Source organism: Alexandromys fortis, unplaced genomic scaffold (assembly GCF_014885135.2).
Source record: "Alexandromys fortis isolate MF-2015 unplaced genomic scaffold, M_Fortis_MF-2015_v1.1 scaffold_245, whole genome shotgun sequence".
NCBI classification, from domain to species: Eukaryota; Metazoa; Chordata; class Mammalia; order Rodentia; family Cricetidae; genus Alexandromys; species Alexandromys fortis.
This window is the reverse complement of record NW_026068139.1, coordinates 184,615-197,311: the sequence shown is the minus strand read 5'-3', so window position 1 is coordinate 197,311 and position 12,697 is coordinate 184,615. Positions and strand designations below refer to the sequence as shown.

General features: G+C 44.0%; 1 long non-coding RNA gene across 2 annotated transcripts; it reads right to left on the bottom strand.

Annotated features, from left to right (window-relative positions):
* Window positions 1-574: 574 nt before the first annotated feature.
* On the bottom strand, window positions 575-12,605 carry LOC126491152 (uncharacterized). Of its 2 annotated transcripts, XR_007589328.1 has the most exons (5): window positions 12,517-12,605; window positions 6,034-9,009; window positions 2,911-3,158; window positions 1,063-2,103; window positions 575-976 (listed from the first exon to the last, which is right to left on the bottom strand). It is a non-coding gene; the product is annotated as an uncharacterized lncRNA (long non-coding RNA). The 2 variants fall into 2 exon arrangements; XR_007589327.1 differs by having other exon boundaries at window positions 575-2,103.
* Between the last annotated feature and the right edge of the window lie 92 nt (window positions 12,606-12,697).

Genomic DNA, 12,697 nt, shown 5'->3' with positions numbered 1-12,697 from the left:
AAGGATCGACCAATGTGGGGAACAGTGGAATTAAAAAAAAAAATCACATTGGGCGGGGGACAGGCTTTATTTTCTCCTGTTTTTTATCAGGGGACTCCACAAAGGGAAGCGCGCTCTTCCATTCTCGCCAGTAGGTGGCGCTTGTACTACATCTCGCTCTCGCTCTCTCTCGCTATGCTGTCTTGGAAAGCCGCCACCAAGGTTGCGCATTTGGATCCATGATTTAGCAGGCTGCATTCTTCCTTATAATAATCACTTTCTACCAAATTTATTTTATTTTAAAAAGTAAATCCAGGGTCGTATGTATCCTATGTTGGTTGTGAATTGCATAGCTGAGGGTAGCCTAGAATTTCCGGTCCTTCTGCTTCCATCTCCCATGTGCTGGGATTACAGGCCTGCACCACCGTACTGTGTGTGGTGATGGGGACAGCGCCTGTGCGCTGAGCAAGCACTCCACTGGCTGAGATACCTACATCCCCAGTCCTGAGATTGTCTTTTCCTGTATCTTTCCTGTTTATAAGGAATTGATTTATCGCTTTCATTATGGTGCTGCGTCTGTTTGCTTGTTTGTTTGCTTTCGCTTTGACACACCTTTATCAGCAATTACCTCTGCCCCCGCCCCCACAGATTTTTAACAAATAGCACGCGACACACATAGCTCTGCGTTTAACTTTCATTTATGAACCATGTAAGTACAGAAACGTTCCTTTTCTCTCTTGGCAACGGCAAAGTGCAAAGTAGGGAGATGAGAATGGGGTCGGACTTCAGACGTGTTGCTCTGGAACTGCCATTCAAGTAGACTTTTGCGGCCTCAAGCAGTTGTTCCCACCGGGACTTTTGTCTAAGGCATAGAGCCCCCAGAAGTGTAGCCAGCATGCATGAGACAGGTCGGCGGGAGCAAGGCGGCAGGTGCTGAGCTCAGTGAAGAATCTGAAGAGGTTGGGGAAGGGCGTGACCTTACACAGAGATATGTGACCTGACGCACTGATGCGTGTGACCTCACACACTGATGTGTGTGACCTGACACACTGATGTATGACCTGACACACTGACGTGTGTGACCTGACACAGTGACGTGTGTGACCTGACACACTGACGTGTGTGACCTGACACAGTGGACCGTTTGTTTGACAATCCATCCCATTGTCCAAAAGTATACATGAGAAGGAAAACCTACATGCTTATGGTGCACGTGTAGCTTTTTTATAATAGTCTTTGTTTTGGATTCTTTAAGTACATATATATATTCACATATTCTTATTTAGTGTCCTTTTAGCTGGAATCTTATTACTGTTTCATTTTTGTAATAACAATTTTGACGATTTCCATATCCTGCTCCTGCTAAAATGGAATATAGTATCTTCCATTTGGTAGGGCCAACAAGGGAACTAATCTTTAACTCCCTCTTTGTGCTTTATAAGTATTGGGGGAATACCTTTCTAGGCAAACTGAGAAGTCAACTTGTCTCTGTGGATACTCAGCCTCTTTGCTTTACTGGAAAATATGAGTCAAGGCCTCTTGAAAAGAAAAAAAGGGATCATTCTACATCTAGTTGCCCGTGTATCACATAGTTATATTTTTTGTATTGTAAAAGAACTTACATAACAATGTTGTAATGTAATAGATATGCATTTATATGTATATAAATAGGCATTCTATAAGGGCATTTGCAGAGTCTGGTCCATGCACAGCTTCCTAAGGAACACAACCTTGACCAACAAGAGTTGTCTGCACATATGTGAATTCTTTTTTGCTTGCCTGTCCTCAGGCACGTGGTATCTCTTCACAGCTCAGTTGGAGTACATTTGGAATCTCCAAGAATGAGCAGCCTTGTTCGGGAGACCTTAGGTGCTGCCCCTTAGTGCCAGGACTTAGAGGTTCAGAGAGAATCAGTCAGACATCAGTTGCTGTGCATACTGCATCCTAGCAGTTTATGTAGGAAGCAGGAGTTGTTCAACAGCAGGGGTGTTCGGGCATGGCTGAGCTCAGAACTCAGGCATCCTTAGCGGGGAAAGTCTCCCCGCCTCTGGGGTCTGGCTCCAGCACATGGTCCTCATCCTCGAGCTCAAGGTGATCTTTGGCAGCTCCAGGCAGGGTGAGAGGCTGGGAAGGTAGTGGATGGAGGTTAGCAAACAGCAGCCATAGCCCCTGCTTTGCAGCCTTCAGGTTTCAAGTTCGGCAGGCAAAGCCTTTTCTGACATTGCGACCCAGAAGCCCTATGCTTGCTGATGTGACCAACTCCTCCAAAGGCCCATGCCTGGAACAGCATGCCTAGACATATGATCCGCAGTTTAAGGTAAGTTTACGTCATGTGCTTTATTCCCGGCTCTGAAGACATTGTCCCGTCAGGATGCTTAAGCCTGACAGAAAGGAAAAAGTTGATCCCCCAGTGGAATCTGGGGCTGCTAATGGAAAAGGGGTGAGGGTTGCTGAGGTCATTTGTCTTGAGATTCTACATTAACACCAACCCTGTGGCTCATAAAGTTCCTCCCATTGTAAGTCTCAGCCAAGAATGGTGCAAGAACTAGAAAAGTCCCAAGCTCTTTCTCAGTCTTGATGGGGATGCTTTCCCAATATGGGCTGAAGAGCACCACCAAAGTGAGTTACCACCCAGCTATTTCACACTGGCCATTACACAAACTGTTAAGTACATCAGGCTCAAATCACACAGCTAGAAAAAATCGTGCATGCCATTTATTGAGTCACCCAACAAATATTTAGAGACGGCCTCCCCGCCGGCCCTCTGATAATGTCACTGTTGTGTGCACAAGGCAGACAGAGTTGTTCCTGTTGAAGTTTGTTGCCAACTCCTGGATTCATATTTACAGACTTGTAAAGTAAATTATATGTTGTCCTAAAGCTGCGTCTGTCTACGGCACACTGTAGCTTACGATACAGGCGACCCCTCACCTGAGTTGCAAGTGCAGCCTTGTGGTAAGAACCTGAGTCTCAGCCAATCAGAGCAGCCAGGCTTTCAGCAGAGGAGTCAAACTGCCAAGACAGCTCAGCCATGAAAGGTGAAGGCGGAGCTGGAGCCATCTTGTTGTTGTTGTTGTTGTTGCTGCTGCTGCTGCTGTTGTTGTTGTCATCTTGAGCAGACAGTTGCTTGGCAGTCCTCTCTAACTTTTACTGGTTCAGGCCATTGTCCAACCTTGAATCTTTGTTAATTTTAATTTGTGTGACAAAGAAAAAAAAAAACATGGGATGGCAAATGATTCTGCACTGCAAGCTAATGTGTCCACCTGTCTTCCCAACATCTCAACTTGATCTCTAATAAGCCTAGCAAACTTAACATGCTACAAGTGAGATTCTTGGTGAGCCCCATAACACATCTTTGTTCCTGTGGTCGGAGAGATGGCTCCGCAGTTAATAGCACATACTGCACATGGGCACTATACAACCGCCTGTAAATCTAGGGGACCCAATGCCTCTGGACTCTGCAGGCACATGGTACACACACACACACACACACACACACACACACACAGAGAGAGAGAGAGAGAGAGAGAGAGAGCCATTTAAAGATACTAAAAAAAATAATAGAATAAACCTTTAAAGAACATTTCCCCCATAGTCTCTCACATCTTGGCAATGGGCAGTGTTTTGGGGAGAACCTGTGACAGTCATTCTTATTCTCCTACAGCCCACACCCACACGACTAAGACTGTTATACATTGCCCCGAAGACATTACTGCTTCTTTCCCCTCATTTTTTAGCAATTCTTTGAGAATTTCATAATTTTTTAATTCTTATTTATTTATTTATTTATTTATTTATTTAAGATTTCTGTCTCTTCCCCACCGCCACCTCCCATTTCCCTTCCCCTCCCCCAATCAAGTCCCCCTCCCTTGTCAGCCCAAAGAGCAATCAGGGTTCTCTGCCCTGTGGGAAGTCCAAGGACCACCCTCCTCCATCCAGGTCTAGTAAGGTGAGCATCCAAACTGCCTAGGCTCCTACAAAGCCAATAGGTGCAGTAGGATCTAAAACCCATTGCCATTGTTCTTGAGGTCTCAGTAGTCCTCATGAGACTGAGAAGCTTCTGTAAAGCAAGGGACACTGTTGCTAAGACAGAAAGGCAACCCACTGACTGGGAGAAGATCTTCACCAACCCCGCAACTGACAAAAGTCTGATCTCCAAAATATATAAAGAACTCAAGAAATAGACCATAAAAGGCTAATCAACCCAATTATAAAATGGGGCACTGAGCTGAACAGAGATCTCTCAACAGAAGTTCAAATGGCCAAAAGACACCTAAGGGCATGCTCAACTTCCTTAGTGATCAGGGAAATGCAAATCAAGACAACTTTAAGATACCATCTTACACCTGTCAGAATGGCGAAAATAAAAAACACCAATGATAGCCTTTGCTGGAGAGGTTGTGGAGAAAGGGGTACACTTATCCATTGCTGGTGGGAATGCAAACGTGTGCAACCACTCTGGAAAGCAGTGTGGAGGTTTCTCAGGAAATTCAGGATCAACCTACCCTACCCATGGACCCAGCAATACCACTCTTGGGAATATACCCAAGAGAGGCCTTATCATACAACAAAAGTATATGCTCTACTATGTTTATAGCAGCATTTTTGTAATTTTTTTATTTTTTGGATTTTTCAAGACAGGGTTTCTCCGTAGCTTTTGGTTCCTGTCCTGGAACTAGCTCTTGTAGACCAGGCTGGCCTCGAACTCACAGAGATCAGCCTGCCTCTGCTTCCCGAGTGCCGGGATTAAAGGCATGCGCCACCACCACCTGGCTTCATAATGTATTTTGATCACATTCAGCCCACGCCCCCAACTCCTCCAAGATCTATCCCCTTCCATATCCACCCAACTTTGTGTACTCTCTTTTTAAAAATTTTTTGTTATTACATTTTTCCTTTATTCTACACGCCGACCACAGTTTCCCCTCCCTCCTTTCCTCCTGTTCCCTCTCCTGACTCCCATCTACCCCCTCCCCATTCACTCCTCAGTCTCCATTCAGAAAGGGGCAGGCCTCCCATGGGCTTGAACAAAGCCAGTGCATCAGCATCAAGTTAAGGTAGGACCAAGCCCATCCTCTTGCATCAAGGCTGGCTGAGGTTATCAAGCATGGGGAACAGGTTCCCAAAAGGCAGCTAAGTGCCAGAGACAGCTCCTTATCACACTCCTAGGAACCTTCCAAACAGACCAAGCTACGCAACTGACACACACATGCAGAGGCCTAGGTCAGTGGCATGCAGGCTCCCTAACTGTTGGTCCAGAGTCCATGTGCTCCCACGAGCTCAGGTCAGCTGTGTCTGTGGGTTCCTCCTTTGTGACTTTGACCCCACCCCCCTCCGACTCATACAGTCCCTCCTTGATCTCTGCATCTGCTTCCATCAGGACTGGATTAAGGCTCTGTGATGACAATTAGGGTAGTCGTCAATCTGATTATAGGAGAAGGCTGGTTCAGGCACCCTCTCCACTATTGCTAGGAGTCTTAGCTGAGGTCATCCTTATGGATTCCTGGGAGTCTCCGTAGCACCAGCTTTCTCCCTAACCCCAACATGCCCCCCAACAAAATGTCTCCTTTGTTACTCTCCCCCTCCATTGTGCCCCCAAACTTCTCGCTCGGGTTCCCAGCAACCCCACCCCCAGTTTACCCAGGAGATCTTCCCAGGGGAATCCATGCATCCCTCTTTGAGCCCCCTTTGTTGTCAAGCCTCTCTGGGGCTTATCCTGTATTTTACTCCTGATATGCACTTATGAGCGAGTCCACTTAGTGTTCTCTCTAAAATTTTTTCATGTTGTTTTAGTCATATTCTCTCCCCTCCCCCAGCTCCTCCCCACTTCTCCCCACTTCTCCACCCACCCTACTTCACATTCTTCTTTTACAAACACATCAAGGAAAGTTTGCCACACACAGACACTGCTCCTATCGTTTCCCCTTTGCCACTGTTAAGGTCCAAAGTCCCCCCAATGTTTGCCTACCTTTTCACGGGGACCATTGGTCTTTGCCCTGTACCTCCAGCTCACTGCTCTGCAGGCAGTCTCCCATCCCACACATCCCCACTTACCCAAGCGTCTAAAAGGAGCAGTAAGGAGAGACACCCAGTGCTGCCTTTCACGAAGAAGGACAAGTCCGCACTACTGAAAGCTTTGTTTGGCCTCATGTCCCGCATTTGACTCTAATGTCATGTTCGTGACATCAGTGACCATGGGTATCCCAGCTGTCCTATCACACTCATGTTTTCCTCTGCGTCATAGAGCTGCCCACGCACCGCCTCCACACCCATTCCCATTGCGTCTGTCCTGTGTGCGCATTCTCTTTTCAGCTTTATGAATAGACGCATGCCCCCTAGATCCTCAGGCCCTGCTGGCCCCACAGGGAAACTCTCTGAACTGTGGGAGAGATTATCAAATGGACCATGTAGAACCACAGGATGCTAATACCCAGGCTTGCGATCCTGACACTCAGTGACTTTTCTCTACGTCTAGAGAGACTTCAAGAATGGCTGGTATGTGGGGTGGTAAATTAGGCAGAGGTTAAATTCCCAGGGGCTAGGTGAAGAGATGGCGTTAATTCGGCACTGAATGGGCTCAGGGCTCTCATGGCCCAGTCACGTGATGAAGCATCCGGAAGGGAACAAATGTGTAAAACACAGAACACAACAAGAAACATTAGACAGCCCGTCATAGTGACAAAAAACTTGAGGGTGTTTGCTTTCTGACTTTGAAACTTAATACCTTCACCGTGTGGTGATGAGAGTGCGGTGCAGAGAACCCAGACATGAGCCCTCTGGTGCATGTACAAATGATTCCTGGAAATGAGCCGAACCCACTCAATGCGGACAAGAATCTTTCAGCCCAATGTGCTGGGGAAGCTGTGTATCCACATGCAAAGGGGTGAATTGCACCCAGTGCCTTTTACATAATTTAATTCAAAATGGATCAAAGTCCTAAATACAAGGGCCCAAACTGAAAGTACTTCAAAAAAACTGAGAGCAAAAGCATCGTCATGTAGGATTTAGCAGTGCCCAGCACGGGGTCTCCTAGACTGTTTCGTGTTGCCAGACAACAGCAGCTAAGGATGGACAGTTTGTAAAGGTGGGAGGTTTCATCTCACTTGTCTAGACACCCCAGAGCATGATGCTAGCATCTGCTGGGCTCTCACAAGGGCCTCATGGCGGAGCCACATCTCAGGGTTGCTATAGCTGTGGTGAAACACTGTGGCCAAAGAAACTTAGGGAGGAAAGGGTTCGTTCAGCTTGCACGTCCATGCAGTATTCATCAAAGGAAGTCGGAGCAGGAACCCAAAGAGAGCAGGAACCTAGAGTCAGAAGCTGGTGTGGAAGCTTTAGAGGGCTGCTGCTTACTGGCTTCTTCAGCCTGCTTTTATCATCATCATCATCATCATCATCATCATTATTATTATTGATTTTTATTGAGCTCTACACTTTACTCTGCTCCCCTCCCTGCCTCTCCCCTCCTCCTTTCAACGCTCCCCCAAGGTCCCCATGCTCCCAATTTACTCAGGAGATCCTGTCTTTTTCTACTTTCTACTTCCCATGTAGATTAGATCTAAGTATGTCTCTCTCAGTGTCCTCATTGTTGTCTAAGTTCTCTGGGATTGTGATTCTACAAAGCTGGCTTTCTTTGCTTTATGTTTAAAAACCACCTATGAGTGAGTACATGTGATAATTGTCTTTCTGGGTCTGGGTTATCTCACTCAAAATAATGCTTTCTACTTCCATCCATTTTCCTGCAAAATTCGAGCTGTCATTATTTTTTTCTGCTGTGTAGTACTCCATTGTGTAAATGTACCACATTTTTCTTATCCATTCTTCTGTCGAGGGGCATTTAGGTTGTTTCCAGGTTCTGGCTATGACAAACAATGCTGCTATGAACATAGTTGAGCACATGTCCTTGTGGCACGATTGAGCATCCTTTGGATATATACCCAAAAATGATATTGTTGGGTCTTGAGGAAGGTTGTTTCCTAATTTTCTGAGAAATCACCACACTGATATCCAAAGCGGCTGTACCAGTTTGCACTCCAACCAGCAATGCAGAAGTGTTCCCTTTACCCCACATCCTCTCCAGCATAAGTTGTCATCAGTGTTTTTAATCTTGGTCATTCTTACAGGTGTAAGATGGAATTTCAGAGTTGTTTTGGTTTGCATTTCTCTGATTATTAAGGATGCAGAACTCAGAACCACCAGCCCAGGAATGGCACCACCCACAATGGGCTGGGCCCTCTCCCATCAGTTACCAATTAATCAATGCTCTACAGGCTTTCCCACAGCCCAATCTTAGGGGTATTTCCTCAGCTAAGATTCCCTTCCTTCAATTTAGTTTGTGTCAAGTTGACATAAAACTGTCCAGCATACCCCATGAGTACAGAAATCTTGATGGCAAGAAAAGAATTCAAGGGAAGCGTCAGGCACAGAGCACACTCTGGAGGGGTATGCATTAACAACTTGAGGGAAGAACCCTTGAGACCTACTTGCTTTCCATTATACCCCATATCCTAAAGGCTTTTCAGCATCACAACAGCAGGAGCGAAGAATCCAATGCATGAAATTTTGGAGGAAGTAATTAAAGCATAACCAAGCCTCAGTGCTGCAGCAGCAGCTCCAAAAGTTCACGTTCTTCTTCTCACAAGGCAAGATATAGTCATCCCACACCCAGCAGTCCCAAAATCTTAGCTTGTCCCAGTATGTCAGAAAAGTCTGAGACGCTAGGCAGACCCTGTCCAAGGTGAGCCTGTGAAGTCAGATGTCACTGATATCAAGGGACAGTCACAGGGTAAAGAGTCACAATCGTGTGCCCAATCACAGGGCCACGGTGCCCCACCACTTCTCAACATCATACTGGGGACCAAATGTGAAGCACATGACGTCTGAGTGGGCTTTTCTTCACATCCTAGTGCTTGGATTGGCCACGGGCAATGCATGTCCTCCTTCCCAGTGTGAAGGCTGCCCCAGCTAGGACCGAGGCCAGGAAGATTCCACCAAAGATGGCCTCATTAATATAGTAGCGAATATACCTGTCTGTCACAAGAGAGAAGCAAGATGTGAGGTAACAAGCCATGAACTCATGGTAAAATATAGAATAATAGAAATGGGTTGACTTAAGTTATAAAAACTTGTTAAAATAAGCCTGGGCTAATAGGCCAAACATTTTGTACTTAATATAAATTTCTGTGTGATTACTCAGGGCTGGGAGGCTGGGAAAAGAAAGTGCAGCCTCCAGTTACTACATGAACATGTGGGGACAAAACAGCAGAAATGACATGAAAATCATGGGCAATAAAGGATAACACAGGACAACTGGACTTAATGAGAATTTAAAAGGTCTGTGCATCAAAGAACAATGCTAACAATGAACAAGATCAAGCTGCAGATTCAGAGAAAATATTGCCACTCATATATCTTTTTACTATTAGTAACACATGTGCATACACACACACACACAAATACACACACACACATAGGCTTCCACACATAGGCACACAAACACAGATACACACAGCACACACAAGCATACACTCACAGGCATGCACAGAGAGACCAAAACACTGAATGTAACAAGTGACAGGCAGGGATGTAGCAAAACTGGAATTCCTGAGCACAGCTAGAAAGGCTGCTAACAGATGCAGCTGCTGTGGAAAACAGCGCCGTGGAGCCGCAAAAACTCACACTTGGAGTTGCTGCACCGTTCAGCGTTAGACAGCTGAGCACGTTCCCCCGAAGAAGGGACTTGAGCGGCTCTGAATTCATCCGTGCTCATAACAGCACTGTTTATGACAGACAAAAGGAAGAAAAAATGGAATGAATATGAACTGAATAAAGATGGACAAAATATGGGAGGAAAACTTCAAAATGAGTGGCACCTGCCACTAAACAGGCAAGACTTGAAAACGATGTGCAAAGTCGAAGAAGACAGTCACAAGAGACAACAGCACACGCCTCTGCTGGTACACGTTAACTCCAGCAGGAGATGTTATAGAGGCAAACGCAGAACACCGGCTTCCCAGGGCTAGAAGGAGAGGAAATAAGTCAGTGCTTGCAGACTGAGCTCCTGTTGGGATTCATGGCATGATTTGTGATGAAGCATGGTCACGGCTGCACAGCTGTGTGAATGCACAGAAAGCTGCCACAGAACCATTTCTAGGCTTAGCAATAGACTGGGAAATAACAGTAACAAAAAAGAGGTAAAATAAATAATAAGTATAGATTTTAAATTTTGATATAATTTAATATAAAACAGACAATGAAATAAGCTTACGTAAATAGGCTAGACTGTCAGTGATCTGATTCAGAGGCAGACAATGGCATGAACAAAAACAAATATTATACCAGAAAAATATAAATGCAATTTAGTTATAATAGAACATTTAGAGACATATTAACCATGACTTCACCAAATTAGTGAGTGTGACTTCTACAACTCATAAACACCTTCAGTAATGTAGCAGGATACAAGATTAACTTGAAAACATCAGTAGCCCTCCTTTACACAGATGATAAATGGGCTGAGAAAGAAATCAGAGAAACATCGCCCTTCACAATAGCCACAAATAACAAAATATCTTGGAGTAACTCTAACCAAACAAGTGGAAGACCTGTATGACAAAAACTTTAAATCTTTGAAGAAAGAAATTAAAGAAGACACCAGAAAATGGAAAGATGTCCCATGCTCTTGGGTCGATAGAATTAACATAGTAAAAATGGCAGTCTTACCAAAAGCAATCTACAGATTCAATGCAATGCCTATCAAAATCCCAGCAAAATTCTTCACAGACTTTGAAAGAACAATACTCAACTTCATAGTAAAAACAAAAATCCCAGGATAGCCAAAACAATCCTGTACAATAAAAGAACTTCTGGAAGCATCACAATCCCTGACTTCAAACTCTACTACAGAGCTACAATACTGAAAACAGCCTGATATTGGCATAAAAACAGACAGGAGGACCAATGAAACCAAATCAAAGACCCAGATATCAATTCACGCACCTACAAACACTTGATTTTTGACAGAGAAGCAAAAAATATAAAATGGGAAAAAGAAAATATATTCAACAAATGGCATAACTGGATATCAACATGTATAAGAATGAAATAAATCCGTATCTATTGCCATGCACAAAACTCAACATAAAACCAACCACACTGAACCTCATAGAAGAGAAATTGGGAAGTACACTTGAACGCATTCGCACAGGACCAGGACTTCCTAAATATAACCTCAATAACACAGACATTGAGAGAAACTATTAATAAATGGGACCTCCTAAAACTGAGAAGCTTCTATAAAGCAAAGGACATGGTCAACAAGACAAAACAGCAGCCTATAGAATAGGAAAAGATCTCCACCAACCCCACATCAGACAGAGGACTGATCTCCAAAATATACAAGGAATTCAAGAAATTGGTCATCAAAACAGCAAATAATCCAATAAAAATGGGATATTGACCTAAACAGAAAACTCTAATAGAGGAATCTAAAATGGATGAAAGACACTTAAGGAAATGTTCAACATCCTTAGTCATCAGAGAAATACAAATCAAAACAACTCTGAGATTCCATCTTACACCTATAAGAATGACCAAGATCAAAAACACTGATGACAACTTCTGCTAGAGAGGTTGTGGGATAAAGAGAACACTCCTGCATTGCTGGTGGAAATGCAAACTGGTATAGCTGCTTTGGATTTCGGTATGGTGATTTCTCAGAAAATTAGGAAACACCCTGCTTCAAGACCCATACCACTTTTGGGTATATACCCAAAGGATGCTCAATCATACCACAAGGACATGTGCTCAACTATGTTCATAGCAGCATTATTTGTCATAGCCAGAACCTGGAAACAACCTAAGTACCCCTCCACCAAAGAATGGATAAGAAAAATGTGGTGTGCTTACACAATGAAGTACTACACAGCAGAAAAAAATGACATCTTGAAATTTGCGGGCAAATGGATGGATGTAGAAAACATCATATTTAGTGAGGTAACCCAGACCCAGAAAGACAATCATCGCATGTACTCACTCATAAGTGGCTTTTAGATGTAAAGCAACAACAACAAAAAAAAAAACAGCCCACAAATCACAATCCCAGGGAACCTAGACAACAAAGAGGATCCTAAGAGAAACATACATAGATCTGATCTACATGGGAGGTAGAGAAAGACAAGATCTCCTGAGTAAATTGGCAGCATGGGGACCATGGGAGAGGGAAGAAGGGGAGGGGAGAGGCAGGGATGGGAGCAGAGGAGAATATATAGCTCGATCTCTTTTTCTTAATAGAGACCTAAGTAAATTCACACAAATGTCAAATGCATTAAAACATCTAACTAATAGTATTAAAATAAATCAAGATAGAACTGAAATTCAAGACCAGAATTCCCTGCCTTCTCATAGTAGTACTTTTTTTCAGACAGAGGAGTAAGATATTTATTATTGTAAAATTTTATAAGTACATTTTAATTTATTATCTTAATGTCTTTAAATGAAAAACAATGCATTTTGATCATATTCACCCCATCTGCTCACCTCTCCCAGATCCATCTCCATTTCTCTGAGTACCCAACTTGATGGCACCTTCTTCTTCTTTTTCTTCTTCTTCTTCTTCTTCTTCTTCTTCTTCTTCTTCTTCTTCTTCTTCTTCTTCTTCTTCTTCTTCTTCTTCTTCTTCTTCTTCTTCTTCTTCTTCTTCTTCTTCTTCTCCTCCTCT